Source organism: Arvicola amphibius, chromosome 15 (assembly GCF_903992535.2).
Source record: "Arvicola amphibius chromosome 15, mArvAmp1.2, whole genome shotgun sequence".
Lineage (NCBI taxonomy): Eukaryota > Metazoa > Chordata > Mammalia > Rodentia > Cricetidae > Arvicola > Arvicola amphibius.
The window spans coordinates 8,691,240-8,704,960 of NC_052061.1; the positions used below are offsets into that span (position 1 = coordinate 8,691,240).

Genomic DNA, 13,721 nt, shown 5'->3' on the forward strand with positions numbered 1-13,721 from the left:
GGTAGATCTCAATGGTACAGCTCTTACCTACTACATGCAAGGTCCTAGGTTCAGTCCGCAGGACCAAAAGACAAAAACAAATGATAAAAACACCTTCTTTTCAGCTGTTTTGGGCCAGGCATTTGTTACAACAATAGAAACACAACTAACCACCAGCTGGGCTCCATAGCACCTCCAAAGCCCACCACTGGAGAAGGCCAGGATAGGAGGATGAGCACCAGGCCAACCAGAGTGACATAGCTTTGAAAAGCAAAGAACGTGTACTAGTGACTAAACAGGGACCAGTGAGGAGAAGTAGAAGTAGTGTCCCAGGAGGTGCCACCAGGTATCTGCAGTAGCATCTTTACCTTGGCCAACTATACCCATCCACTGGCATTTTGATAGCTGTCATGGGAACAGAATGCCATACAGTAGGCAATTTATAAACAATAGGATTATTTATCTGTTTGTTTGTTTGTCTCCTGGTTCTGCAGGATGAAAAGTCTAAGAATAAGGCTCTAGAAGGGCCTCTGTATTGTTGTAAGATCACTCATGGATAGATAAGCCAGTTAAACTTACCCTTTCTCTCTCTCTCTTCCTTTCTGTCTTTCCTTTCTCCCTCCTTCCTTCCTTTGTTCCTTTTTTTTTTTTTTTTTTTTTGAGACAGGGTCTCAGTGTATAGCCCTGGGTGCTCTGGGACTTGCTAGGTATGCTATGTAGACCATGGTTGCCTTGAACTTACAGGTATCCACCCGCCTCTGCCTCCTGAGTGCTAAAATTAAAGGTGTCATCATGCCCAGGCCCTACTCCCCCATAACTAACCCAGTCCCTTGATAAACCCTTAAGAGGACAGAGCCCTTATGACCTAATCACCTCTCAAAAGTTTTACAGTGGCAATTCAATGCCCACACGTAGAAGCTGCATATGTAGTTCACTGGCAATCAACTTGCCCACCACTAAAGAAGCCCCAAGTTTCATTCCCAGCACCCCCAAAAAATTAAAGATGGGTTTTAAACATTCAAACCATAACCTATCTCTACACCCACCTCCTCTGTGTGAGCTACCCTCCCTCAGTTTCTCAGCACAGGAAGATCCAGCAATCCCAGACAACATTAAGAGGGTTTCGTTTTTGTTGGCCACCAGGAAGGTCATGGGACCCAGGGATGGTCAATGGGCCTTTCTCTGGGTCTCTTGGGAAAGAAAAACATTGTATCTGAAATCTGAAAGGATATAGGGACTAGAATTGATTCATTGATGCTGTATTCTTGTTACAGTTGCTCAAGATTAAATTTAGTAAACAAAACTATAAGAATTGATGTTCTACATAAATGTCTGAATCCTGAATCCATCCATGGAGTTTTTTTTTTGTTTTGTTTTTTTGTTTTGTTTGTTTGTTTGTTTAAAGACAGGGTCTTTCTATGTAGTGCTAGCTGTCACAGAAATCACTAGGTAGACCAGGCTGGCCATTTCTGCCTGGGATTAAAGGTGTGAGCCACCATGCCCACCTCTAGGTCCCTGCTTAAAAATGGGCTCCTGACCTGTTTTCTCTTGGTGCGCGCATGCACCTCTCTTTGTCTCTTGTCTCTGTCTCTCTCTCTCTGCCCCCCTTCTCCCTTTCTCCTCCATAACCCCCTGAATAAATATTCAACATGTAAAAACAAAAAAATGGCCTCCTGAAGCCAGGCCATGGTGGCACATGCCTTTAACCCCGGACCTCAGGAGGCAGCAGCAGGCGGGTCTCTGTGAGTTTTGGGCCAGCCTGGTCTACAAAGTGAGTCCCAGGACACCCAAAGCAGTTACATAAACAAACCCTACTAATTTTTTTTTTAAAAAAAGGCAGATGAGCTCCTGAACTGACATTTTGTGTTGAATTTTTCTGTCACTTGCTACCAAAAGAAGCTTGTTAGTTACCACACTAGTCCTTTATTTTTTTATTATATTTTTGGAAGCTCAAGGAGAATTTTATTAGTGTTAAAACCCTGAGGGCAGGCCAGTCATGAACCTCAGCAGCTGCCCAGAGGAGGAGGATGGAAACTTATTTATATCATAGAATATGGAGAAATTGAGTTGGTACCCAACTAGAAGCTTCCCTGCCCTTCATTGTGCCGGGAGGAGGTAAAATGTAACCAGTATCACCCTGCTACAAACCCTGTGACCTTCAACAGCAACCTGCCCGCAAGATATACTGGTGCAACATTGGCACAGATGCTGTGGTAGGAACCAGCCACTTCTGGATTAGATTGACGGCCCACTCCCCATCATGGAACCCCTACCTGGCACTGCTAAAGTGGCCAGGAACATGAGACTACACAAGTCATGGGATCTGGGGAAGAGTTACTATTAGTCTGCTAAAATACATAGCAATAAAATGACTCCTAATGACATATTGCTTGTACCCCACAGATGATCATCTCAACCCTCATCAGAGAGGCCTCATTTTGATTTTTGAGACAAGGTCTCATGTTGCCCATGCTGGCCTCAAACTTGCTATGTAGCTGAGGCTAGCCTTAAGCTCATGACCTTCCCTCTTCTCCTTCTAAGTGCTAGAACAATAGGTGTATATCACCGTGTTTGGCTACTGTATACTCCATTCAACAACTAGAACTTAGGGAAACCGAGGCACAGAGAAGATATGTTATGTAGTGGAGATAGGATTTGAATCTGGTCTCCCAGTCCCTGAAGCCTGCATTCTGCCTACTGATTAAGGACTTAGGAGAAACCCCAGTCTTGTACTCAGCTCAGCCTCTCACTTTAGTCAATGGGATTCTACTCACTTGGAGGGGAGAGTCCTGATTCCCCTGCAGCCAGAAGCTGAGTAAAGAGTTCTGCTATTCTCAGTACCATGTACCCTTTCTTGGAGAAGGACCTCCATCAATTAATATAAGGTTTATTCTTGATGTCAAGGGCTTGGAGGTCTGTAAACGGCTCAACACCTCCTGTTCCTTCAGGGAGACACTTCAGTGTCTGCACGGCAGAGCATTGCTTCTTTCTTAGAAGATAAGGGGGCCTGATAAGATACAAGCACTACTCAGGCCTCTCCGGGTTGACATCCTGGGCTACTGTGGGCCATGACAGTCTTGCAGCAAGGAGTTAGGATACAGGCACATGGTAGGGACAGGAGATATATCACTGTGTAAGAAGGAAAAGATACAAAAAGGGATACCCAAGAACTGGGTGGATTGCAACTGGCTGAAGATGCAACTCAGTCATATGACTTTTGAAAATGGGATAAAACACTAGGCGGTGGTGGCGCACGCTTTTAACCCCAGCACTCGGGAGGCAGAGGCAGGCGGATCTCTGTGAGTTCGAGGCCAGCCTGGTCTACAGAGCGAGTTCCAGGATGGCCAGGTCTACATGGAGAAACCCTGTCAAAAAAAAAAAAAAAAAAAAAAGGGACAGGAGACAATAGAATATTAGGGAGTTCCTTCAAAACAACCTAGCAACAAAGAAAGTGGGGGAGACACTGATGAACCAGAACTGGACATAGGCTAATAACTGTAGAAACTATATTATGATAACACAATTTTTAAAATATTTATTTGGAGGTGTATGTGTGTTTGTATGTGTGACTGTGAAGGTCAGAGGACACCTTTTAGGAATTGGTTCTCCCCTTCCATCATGTGAGTTCTGGGGACTGAATTCGGGAGTCAGGTTTGGCAGCAAGGGCCTTTTACCGGGTGTACCATCTCAGTGGCCCTATAGCAAAATTTAAAGTGTACCAAATAATTTAATTTTGCTTTTGTTCTTCAGGACAGGGTTTGTTTCTCTGTGCAGCTCTGGCTGTGCTGGAACTCACTCTGTAGACCAGGCTAGCCTTGAACTCAGAGATCTCTGCCTTCTGAGGTCCTGGAAGTAAAGGCATGTACCACCATCACCCTGCCCAAAATAATTAATTTTTTAAAATGTATTTACTTATGTATTTGGATGTTTTGTTTGCATGTATCTCTGTACTGCATGGGTGTCAATAGAGGCCAGAAGGTGTCGGATTATAGAGAGCTGTGAGCCAACATATGGGTGCTAGGAATCAAACCCGAGTCCTCTGAAGGAGCAACCAGGGCTCAGAATCACTGAGCCATCTCTTCAGCTCCTTGATTTAATTTTTGAGATGGAACCTCACTTTGTCACCCAAGCTCTGACTGACCTCAATAATTCCCCTGCCTCAGTCTCCCAAGAAGTGGCAACTCAGGCTCATGTCACAATGGACTGCTACGGTGAATATTTTCAATGCCATGTTTTGGGCTTCGTTTCCTGTAAAGAGCCTCTCACAAACATCTTACGTGCACACCTCACACATGATGCAGGCACACACATACCTACTTCAAAGACAGCAAACCTGAATCTCAGAGAGGCTAAGTCATTGATGCAGCACAGAATTGATCTGAACCTCAGGTTTCCAATTCTTGCAGTACAAGGTAAGTTGAAGGCAAGGGGCAACTGAGGCAGCTTCAGAAGCTTGTGGCTGTTAGTGACTGTGTCATTCATTACCCAGGGAGCCTGGTCCATTCCACTTCTAAGCCCTGCTCTTAGGCAGCCAGGCCTCTGCATAATTGGCATGGCACAGACCCCAGCAGGACCCCAGGGAGTCATTGAGTGCACAGTGGAAAGCAGCAGCCACTGATTTCACGTGCTTCTTGGTAGTTAAGAAAATACTGTCTAGCCCAGCAGGCTCTGGACTTTCACAGGCATCATGAGAGCTGCTGCCTGAACAGAACATCTGGGTCTGATAAAGGGAGACCCACGTGGGCTTCCCTGCCCCCTTTCCCATAACTATTTCCGCACATACCCTTGAAGCTCGGTGCGTGTGGCTGCTCCTTTCTTTCCTTTCCCAAACATATGGATTCCCAGCTCCTATTTCAAACTCCAGTGCTGGGCTGCTGTAAACTCCCCGAAGCTCTCAATTTCCTTTTTCCATTGCTCATTCTTTCCCAAAGTGCATGAAAAAGCCTCTTTGAGCTCTGCTCCAGCCTCCTTGTTTGTGAGAGAGAGGGGCAGAGAGCAGTTTCCAATCGCCGAGGTGACTCTCCGGAGAGCACACCTCAACAGCCTGAGAGATGGCGGTGCGTGGGGACCCTGAGGTCCTCAGCACAGGAAAACCTTGAATCCCCCAAATCATTCACACTGCAGGAGGCCTGAAGCCCAGCCGTCTGCTCCCTCTGGCCAGCTGAAACTTCCCCTTTGAAAAATCACTAATGGAAGGAGGTGGGGGGCAAGGCGTGGGCAGGGTTCCCAGAGGGTTACAGCTGAAGTGGGTGTGTCATTTGGGCAGCCAGGGGCAAGTCCTTGCCTGCCTCTTACCCTGTGGCCTTCTGCATCTTCATCTAATGGTAACTTTCCCCTCCAAGAAGATGGAGGCAGTTCCCTGCGCTGCACCACCAGACACAGCGGCGGTGAGGGGGCTGGAGACAGGAAGCACAAGCACCAGGGGCCCTGGGGACAGAAGGGACTCCTCCCAGACAGAGGTCAGGAGGCCTCGGATGCCCTCAGGGATTCAGCAGGCCATATAGATGTGGGGGGGGGGGTAGGATAACAGATATAAAGGGCAGAGAGCTGGGGTAGAGACTAGGAACAAAGTGCTGAGCAAGGGGCACAGTGTGTAGGTTGGTTTTTGTCGACAAGGCATGGATACATCTAAGAAGGGAATCTTTTCATTAATTAACTGATTGATTTTTTTTTTTCTTTTAAAGTCAAGGACTTATTATGTAGCCTTGGCTAGTCTAGAAATCAGCATGTAGACCAGGCTGACCCCATGTAGACAGCCTGCTTTTTCTGTCTCCCGAGTTCTGGAATTAAAAGTGTGTAACATATGCCGTGTGTTGAGAGGCAGTCTTAATTGGGAAAAAATACTTCTATCAGACTGCCTGAAAGCAGGTGTGTAGAGAAGGGAGTTTTCTTGATAAAGGATTGATGTGGGAGGGACTAGCTCACTGGATATGGTGCCATCCCTGGGCAAGTGGTCCTGAATGGGATGAGAAAGCAGGCTGAGTAAGCCATGGGAAGCAAACCAATAAGAAGTGTTCCTCCGTGGTCTCTACTCCTGCCTCTAAGCTCCTATCTTGAGTTCCTGCCCTGACTTCCCTCGGTGCTGGAGTATGACCTGAGAGCTGTAAGGTGAAGTAAACCATTTCCTCCCCAAGTTGCCTTTGGTCATGGTGTCTATCACAGCTCTAGAAACCTCACACAGGCAGCAACTTCTGTGCCAACAGCTGACTGTCACTGGGAAAGAGTGGGCGCACTCTGCTGCCGGGTCCCCCAAAGCAGGGCAGCACACATCTCCCAGCTGGGGAACAGATCCCGAAGGAAGGAGATTCCAAAGGCTGGCATGATGAGCCAGACCGAATCAAATTGTATAGCAGTCTGCACACTCTGGAATACCCCACCATTTGTTGGCTGACCTAGGTGCTGAGTCTGCAGGGCTTCAGGGAGTCAGAGAGTACAGGAGAAGAGGCCAGGAGGAAGTCAGACGAAGCACACTGCTGTGTGAGGAGGTCCTCAGCAGCAAGCTGGGAAGGCTGGGCTCCTCACTGGCCCCAGCATGAAATGCTGTCATACTTCTGCGATTTTTATCACATAGTGTCTTTGCCAGTGGGGGTGCCACGGTTGGCACCCCCACTCATCAAAATGCTCTTCCGCTCCCAAGCCAGTTCAGAACACTTCCTTTTAGCAAGAGCAGGAGGGTCACCAACCTCTGACCACACTGGAGGTGACTTTTAAAGGTCCCTAAGATCTGTCGGCATGCTCAGCTAAGTGATACCTTCTTTCCTTGCACACTCTAAGAAGTGACCAGTAACTGCATATTTAAAGAGAGCTTTCCTGTCTTGGTTTTGCTCTTTTGAGACAGGTTCTTGCTATGCAACCCAGGCTGGTTTTAAACTTGAGATCTTCTAGCTTAGGCTTCCCAGAGTACCAGAATTATGGGTCTGTACCACAGAAGGACGTGGGCTATATTTTTAAAAAGAAACAGAACGGCATGGGCGGTGGTGGCACACACCTTGAATCCCAGCACTGGGGGGGGGGGGGGGCAGAGACGGGCAGATCTCCGTAAGTTCGAGGCCACCTGGTCTACAGAGTGAGTACCAGGACAGGCTCCAAAAGCTACAGAAAAACCCTGTCTTGAAAAAAAGAAAGAAAGAAAGAAAGAAAGAAAGAAAGAAAGAAAGAAAGAAAGAAAGAAAGAAAAAGAGAAACAACAAACAAAAACAGTTTCCCATATCTGAGAGAATAAAGAAGAAAACCAAAGCAAAGAGTTTGGAGAATCACAGATTAAACTGTTAGCTGCTGCTGCTACATCTATCCCTTACTCTTCTCCTCCTTTAACAGGGTTTAAGATCAAACTCAGGACCTCATGTGTGCTGGCCCAACACTCAGGGTTTGGTTTGCTTTTTTTGTTTTTTTTTTTTTTTTTTTTTTTTAAGTTCAGGTATCTTTATAAACAAACACATCATAGAGCAAGGGTTTTTGTTGTTGTTGTTGTGGATACTTTTTTTTTGTTTTTTTGTTTTTTTTTTGTTTTGTTTTGTTTTTCGAGACAGGGTTTCTCTGTAGCTTTGGAGCCTGTCCTGGAACTAGCTCTTGTAGACCAGGCTGGTCTCGAACTCACAGAGATCCGCCTGCCTCTGCCTCCCGAGTGCTGGGATTAAAGGCGTGCGCCACCGCCGCCCGGCTGTTGTGGATACTTCTGAGACAGGGTCTCACCACGTAACTCTGGTGGGCCTGGAACACACTACGTAGACAGGCTGGCCTCTGAGATCATCCTGCCTCTGCCTCCCTTCCTGAGTGTTGTTATTAAAGGTGTATAAGACACCGCGCCAGGGGCTGGAGAGATGGCTCAGTGGTTAAGAGCATTGCCTGCTCTTCCAAAGGTCCTGAGTTCAATTTCCGGCAACCACATGGTGGCTCACAACCATCTGCAATGAGGTCGGGTACCCTCTTCTGGACTGCAGACATACACACAGACAGAATATTGTAAACATAATAAATAAGTAAAGTTAAAAAAAAATAAGCCACCGTGCCAAGATAGAGGTTTTCGTTCGTTTGTTTTGCTTTTAAATTGGAATGGGGCTAGAATGGAAAGTGCAGAAGAGGGAGGGAGGGAGGGAGGGAGGGAGAGAGAGAGAATATTAATGAGCACAGGGAGGAGGGTGCAGGGGTACACTATGGTGATACAAGCGGAGGGAGGAGGACAGGTCCATCCCAAGTAGTGACTGACAACCTGGGTTATATAAGGAGACCCTAATTTACGGGGGGGGGGGGGCACGGGGGGGGGGACCAGGTAGTTGTGGTGGCACGTGCTTCATCCCAGGACCCGAGCGGCAGAGACAGGTAGAGGCAGATTTCTGAGTTCTAGGCCAGCCTGGTCTGGTTTACATAATGAGTTTCAAGCCAAGCCACCCAGGGTTGCATAGTGAGACCCTGTCGCCCTGTCGTCCCTTCTCCCTAACCCCCCCGCCCCCTGCCAAAAAAAAGGAAAAGAGTCCTAAGAGAATGAGGCAAAACCATATTGCCAGGAGGCAAAGGTGAGTTACTTCCTTAGTGGCTTTACTTTTCGCCTTTTTGCTGCCAGGTAGACAGTCTTAGCTTTGCAGTTCTCTGTATGGTAAAGGACGAGAAAGATGAGTGGGAGGAGATGACGAGGTGAAATTTCACAGAATGGGAGAGTGTGTTGCACAAGCGTCTGCCTTCAGCAGGGAGCACGCAGGCATGCCTGGGTGTGGGCACGTAGGTATTACAGTCCTGGTTTGTCTGCAGGCCACTTGGGCAGAAGTGGTGCTTCTCATATTTCAGTAAATGCCCCCTTCGTGACTCTGGCCACCCACACTGCCCATTTCCCAACTCAGTGCTGTAGTCAATGGATATGTGTTTGAGGAGCACTTTGATCCAGCACTAAGATCTACAGTGGAACTTGAAGCAATGGTGGAGCTCAATGGTACATTCGCCTGGCATGCACAAGAACTGAGTTTGATCCCTAGCACTGCCAAAATTAAAAAACAAAAAAACTAAGCCTGATGATTTACAACTATAATTCCAGCTACTTGAGAGGCTAAGGCTAGAGGATCACAAGTTCGTGGCCAGCCTGGGCAACTTAGCGAGACCCTGTCTCAAAGTATAAAAAGTAAAGAAAAAAAAAAAAAAAAAGAGGGTAGCTTTGGAGGTAGCGTGCTGGCCTAACATAAGCAGGGCCCGAAGAGCAGTCCCCAGTACAGTGGATAAGGGCCGGGGAAGAAGCTTGTCCTCAGGGGCCCCCAGATTAAAAAGAAGGCTGACAAGCTATAAGCGCAGCCACGCAGCAGAGCAAGCACTCTGAAAGAGGAAGCAGAGAGGACCCAAGGGAAGCTGGGTCTAAAAGGCAGAAGGGAGGAGCTGGGGTTGCATCCGTCTCAGCTGACATCAGAAAGATGAACTGGGATAGGACAGGTAAAAAGGAAGAGGAGCTGATCCCAAGCTCTGCCTGGGAAGGATTTGGGGGAGTTCTGGGGTCAAGTCGAGCCAGCATGGAAGTGGCTATCAGCCAGGCTGAGAACATTCTCAGATTCAAAAAACTTAGCTAAAAGCATTAAAAAAAAAAAAGTTTCCTAAATCAGGCAGCTTAATCATAACTGTTATGCTAGCACAGGAGGCAAGGGGAGGATTGTGAGATCTGCCCCAAAGAAAGACACACAGACATGTACGCCCACTCGTGCGCACGCACGCGCGCGCACACAAACACCACAGAGGCGTGTTGTGAAAAACCTCTAATCTCAGCACTTGAGGTGGGAGCTCAAAGTCATTCTTGGCTAAGGTCAAGGACAGCAAAGGACACTGGAAACCTTGCTGCAACCAAACAGAAGATCAAAAGCAAGGAGTCTGAGACAACTGACCATTAAATTCTCTTTTACAAAGGACAGAGGACATGCTCACATTTCTTGCCACCACACCCCACTAGGGCACACAAATGAGGCTGGCCTGACCCTCCAGCCTTCACTTCCTTAGGATTATTAAGGCAGTTCCGAGGCACAAGCCACACCTACCTCCTCACATTATTATTGAGATGAGGTCTCAGTAGGCCCAAACTGGCCTCCAACTGGCAAAGTAGCAGAAAGTGACCTTGAATGTCTAATCCCTTTGCTTCAATTACCAGTGGCTAGGATTACTGGCATACATTACCGTGGCTGTATCATTCAAGACAGGGTTTCTCTGTGTATCTTTGGAACCTGTCCTGGCACTCTGTAGACCAGGCTGGCCTTGAACTCATAGACCCGCCTGCCTCAGCTCCCAAGTAAATGCTGGGATTAAAGGTGTGCACCACAACCGCCCAGTTAAATATATATATTAATTAGAGGAAACTGAAGTCCAAAGCAGTATCCAGGGTTATCAGTTCTTTCATTCTTTCTGCACTCTCTGACACAACTACCTGCCTGGGCAGGCTTGAACTAGATGCTGTGGTACCACCAGGGAGGAAAACAAACATTTCCTCTTAGGGGAGTCAGCCTTCAACCAATTGAAATTCTGATTCTGATCCCAGAGCCCTTCCCGGCACCCAGAATGGCAGGTAGGCTTTGCCATTTCCAGGGGCTAAGGGGGGTGGGGTTGGGTTGTGCCTTCTTGCTCTACCACCCCCACAGCAAACCATCCGAAGAGCAGAGTAATTGTTATGCAAATATTCTGTCAAGATGAGGTGCGGAAAGAGACCTTGCTTAGCTCTCCGCTAAAGAGATTCAGCACGTCTCAGGTTTGCTCCCACCTGGATGCCATTCAAGGCCACCTTCACCCCCTGTGAATGCCTTTGCAATCTCACCTTTGGCTAGTACCCCTGCTAAGTACCAATGCATACCAATAGAACGGAGATGAATGTTTAAAAGCCAAAGGAAGAAGGGGGGAGAGAGGGGGAGGGAGATAACTTAGAGAAAGGACACTTGACCAACTTTACTGCCTACACAACCTCACTGGGATCCAGCCCTGGCCAAGATCAGAGATGCCTGGCAAACCCCACCCTGACAGATATCCCGGAAAGCTGCCTGGGAGTGGCTGATGTTTGTCCCCAGAGCCTGGGCAATGTTACTTCCTGGGCAACTACAAGTCACACAGGATGAAAGCCATGACTGAATGTCTGGGGCAGGGTGGGAGGCCTTGCCAGGAGGTGGGGGTGGAGCAGGAGCAAGGGAGGAGGGGCGGAGCCTTGGCTGGTTTTGCACAGACAAATCTCTTTTTTTCCAGACTGGAAAAAGCTGTTTGGGCTGTGCGCATTTGTAGAGAGTCACGGTATTTACTACGCTTCCTGAATCCACAGATTGCTTTTTGTCATTCAGTCAAACCCAGCTTGTATTTTTCCTGAGGAGAACTGAACAGCCTGTGGGGGCTCTTCCCCCATGTTGTGTTCAAAAGCACATCATAAGTGACTTTAAAAGCCCCCCACTCACTTGGACAGCAGGGGTTGGTGGGGTGGCATGCTGTAGAGACAAAGACCCAAGTTTAGACAAACATTGTCTCTCCCCTGGAGTTGCACACAAACTCTATTTTCCCATCACACACACACACACACACACACACACACACACTAATAACCAGTTCCAATATTTTACACGTCTCTCTCTTATCTGCACTGTTAAAGGCATTAGGTGGAGTCAGAAATAATGAGATAGTTAATTTTTGAAAATGCTTTCTTGCCAAAATGTGCCTCCCACAGAACCCTAAAAGCAAATGTGTGTATGTGCATTCTCCATGCTAACCGCATCTCCAACACTATCTATCCCTACAGTGCAATTCAATTCTAGTGCTGACTACCTCGAGTTGGTATAAGAGCCCACAAGTGAAAGGCTCAGTCCCAAAGACCACCTATATACTTCAGAAACTTCTTACGGGCCCTTGACTGGCGGTCCTCAGAGAACGGTGTCCCAGGCCAAGTCCACAGCAAGATACTGTCTCAAGAAAACAAAGAGAGGGCTGGAAAATTGGCTTGGCAGTTAAGAATACTTGTTGCTCCTGCAGAGGACCCGAGTTCGAGTCCCAGCACCCACATGATGGTTTGCAACCATCTCTAACTCCAATCCCAGGGAATCTAAAGCCTTCTTCTCGGGCACCAGTTCACATGCAATCAGACAGGCAAAACACTATAACACAGATACATAATACGTCTAAAAAGTATTTTTTTAAGAAAAAAAAAAAAGAAGAGAAATAGATGTACTCCAAGTGCCCCATCTAAAAACGAATAGGTAAGCTAAGTTTATACAAAACCTCCAACATGGAGCAGGGCTTGCATGAGGGTACAGTCCGGAAATCCTAGCACTTGGGAAGCAGAGACAGGCACACTTGAGGCTAGCCTGGTCCATGCAGCAATCCTGTCTCTAAAGAAATAAATAATGCCAGGTGTGCTAGTGCATGCATTTAATCCCAGCAGTCAAGAAGCAGAGTCAGGCCGATCTCTGTGAGTTCAAAGCCAGCCTAGTCTACAAAGCAAGTTCCAGAACAGCCTGGGCTACACAGAGAAACCCTGTGATGAACTGGCCTTCCTCTATCTAAGGCCTGAAAGCCATTTTTATAGTGAAGACAAACTAGGTTCATTCCTGTTTATGACTGGGCTATGCCCTACCTGTAGCCTTAACTACAAATGGTTCTCTACTGCCTGTTCCAGGAAACAGCAACTATGTCTTTCTTTCAGAAAGCTGTTATGGCCATCTGACAAACCCAACCTTTGTTTCAAAAGTTGATTATAACCGCCTGTTGTTATGACCACTCTGCCATGGCCACCTTGTTATGGTCTACTTCTGTAAGACTGCCTATTTGCCTGCCAAATCCCCCATTTAGAGACCCCCCCCCTTACTCCTGAGCAATCCATTGATGACCTCTTGAACCCTGCCTTAAGGGGAGTGACAGCCTTGTACACAATAAAAAACACTGGCTTTAATTAATTTGGCCATGATTATTAGGGTCAGTTAACACCTGTCTGGGAAAAACAAAACACAACAACAACCAAAAACCAACGAAACCAAACAAAGAAATAAACAAATATCCTTCAAGTTGGCTGTTTGGCTAAGCACACTTCTGGAACACAGGGAAACAGTGTACTTGTGTTGGGCAACTTGTTATAAAAGGCAAAAGTCAGCAAGAGCCAAATGAAAGGGATGCACCGGACAAGTGGGCAGTGAATGGAACCTTGCCTTTCTCTGGGCCAGCCAACGGCCAGCGCCCTGCTTCATTTACTCCCTTGTTCCCTAACTCTCCTCCTTGTACACAGGGCTGACTTATCAGAGAGGGCAGGCCAAGTTCTCCAGAAAGTTCTAAACCTTGGGTCCAGACTGGCTTACAAAATAAGACCTTGACTCAAAACACAAAAAGAAACAAAGGCAAAGTTGACATGGTAGGCGGCGGTGGCGCACGCCTTTAATCCCAGCACTCGGGAGGCAGAGGCAGGCGTGCCTGGTCTACAGAGTGTGTTCAAGGACAGCCAGAGCTGTGTAAAGATGTCTCAAAATTACAATAAAAGAAGTGAAAAGCCAGCCACAGTGACTCATGACTGTAACAATCTTGGCACTCTGAAAACCAGGTAGGAGGAATGCCACATCCTGAGGCCAACCTGATTCGCATGGTGGGCGCTAGGCCAGCCAAAGGAAAAAAAAAAAGATAAAAAAGAGAGAGCAAGCAGGAGCGTGAACAGGAGACATGTCATAGCTTTCCTTTCTGAAGTAGAAAGGCAGGGATGGGAAATGTGTTTCGGTTGCCATGGAAATGGGGATGGGAGTTGGTTGGGACTTGCCGTAGCTGCAGCTGGG

General features: G+C 47.4%; 1 protein-coding gene across 2 annotated transcripts in view; it reads right to left on the reverse strand.

The window, feature by feature from the left end:
• Positions 1–13,721, reverse strand: part of Chd9 (chromodomain helicase DNA binding protein 9) — a 214,126-nt gene that overhangs the window by 178,686 nt on the left and 21,719 nt on the right. The window lies entirely within an intron of this gene.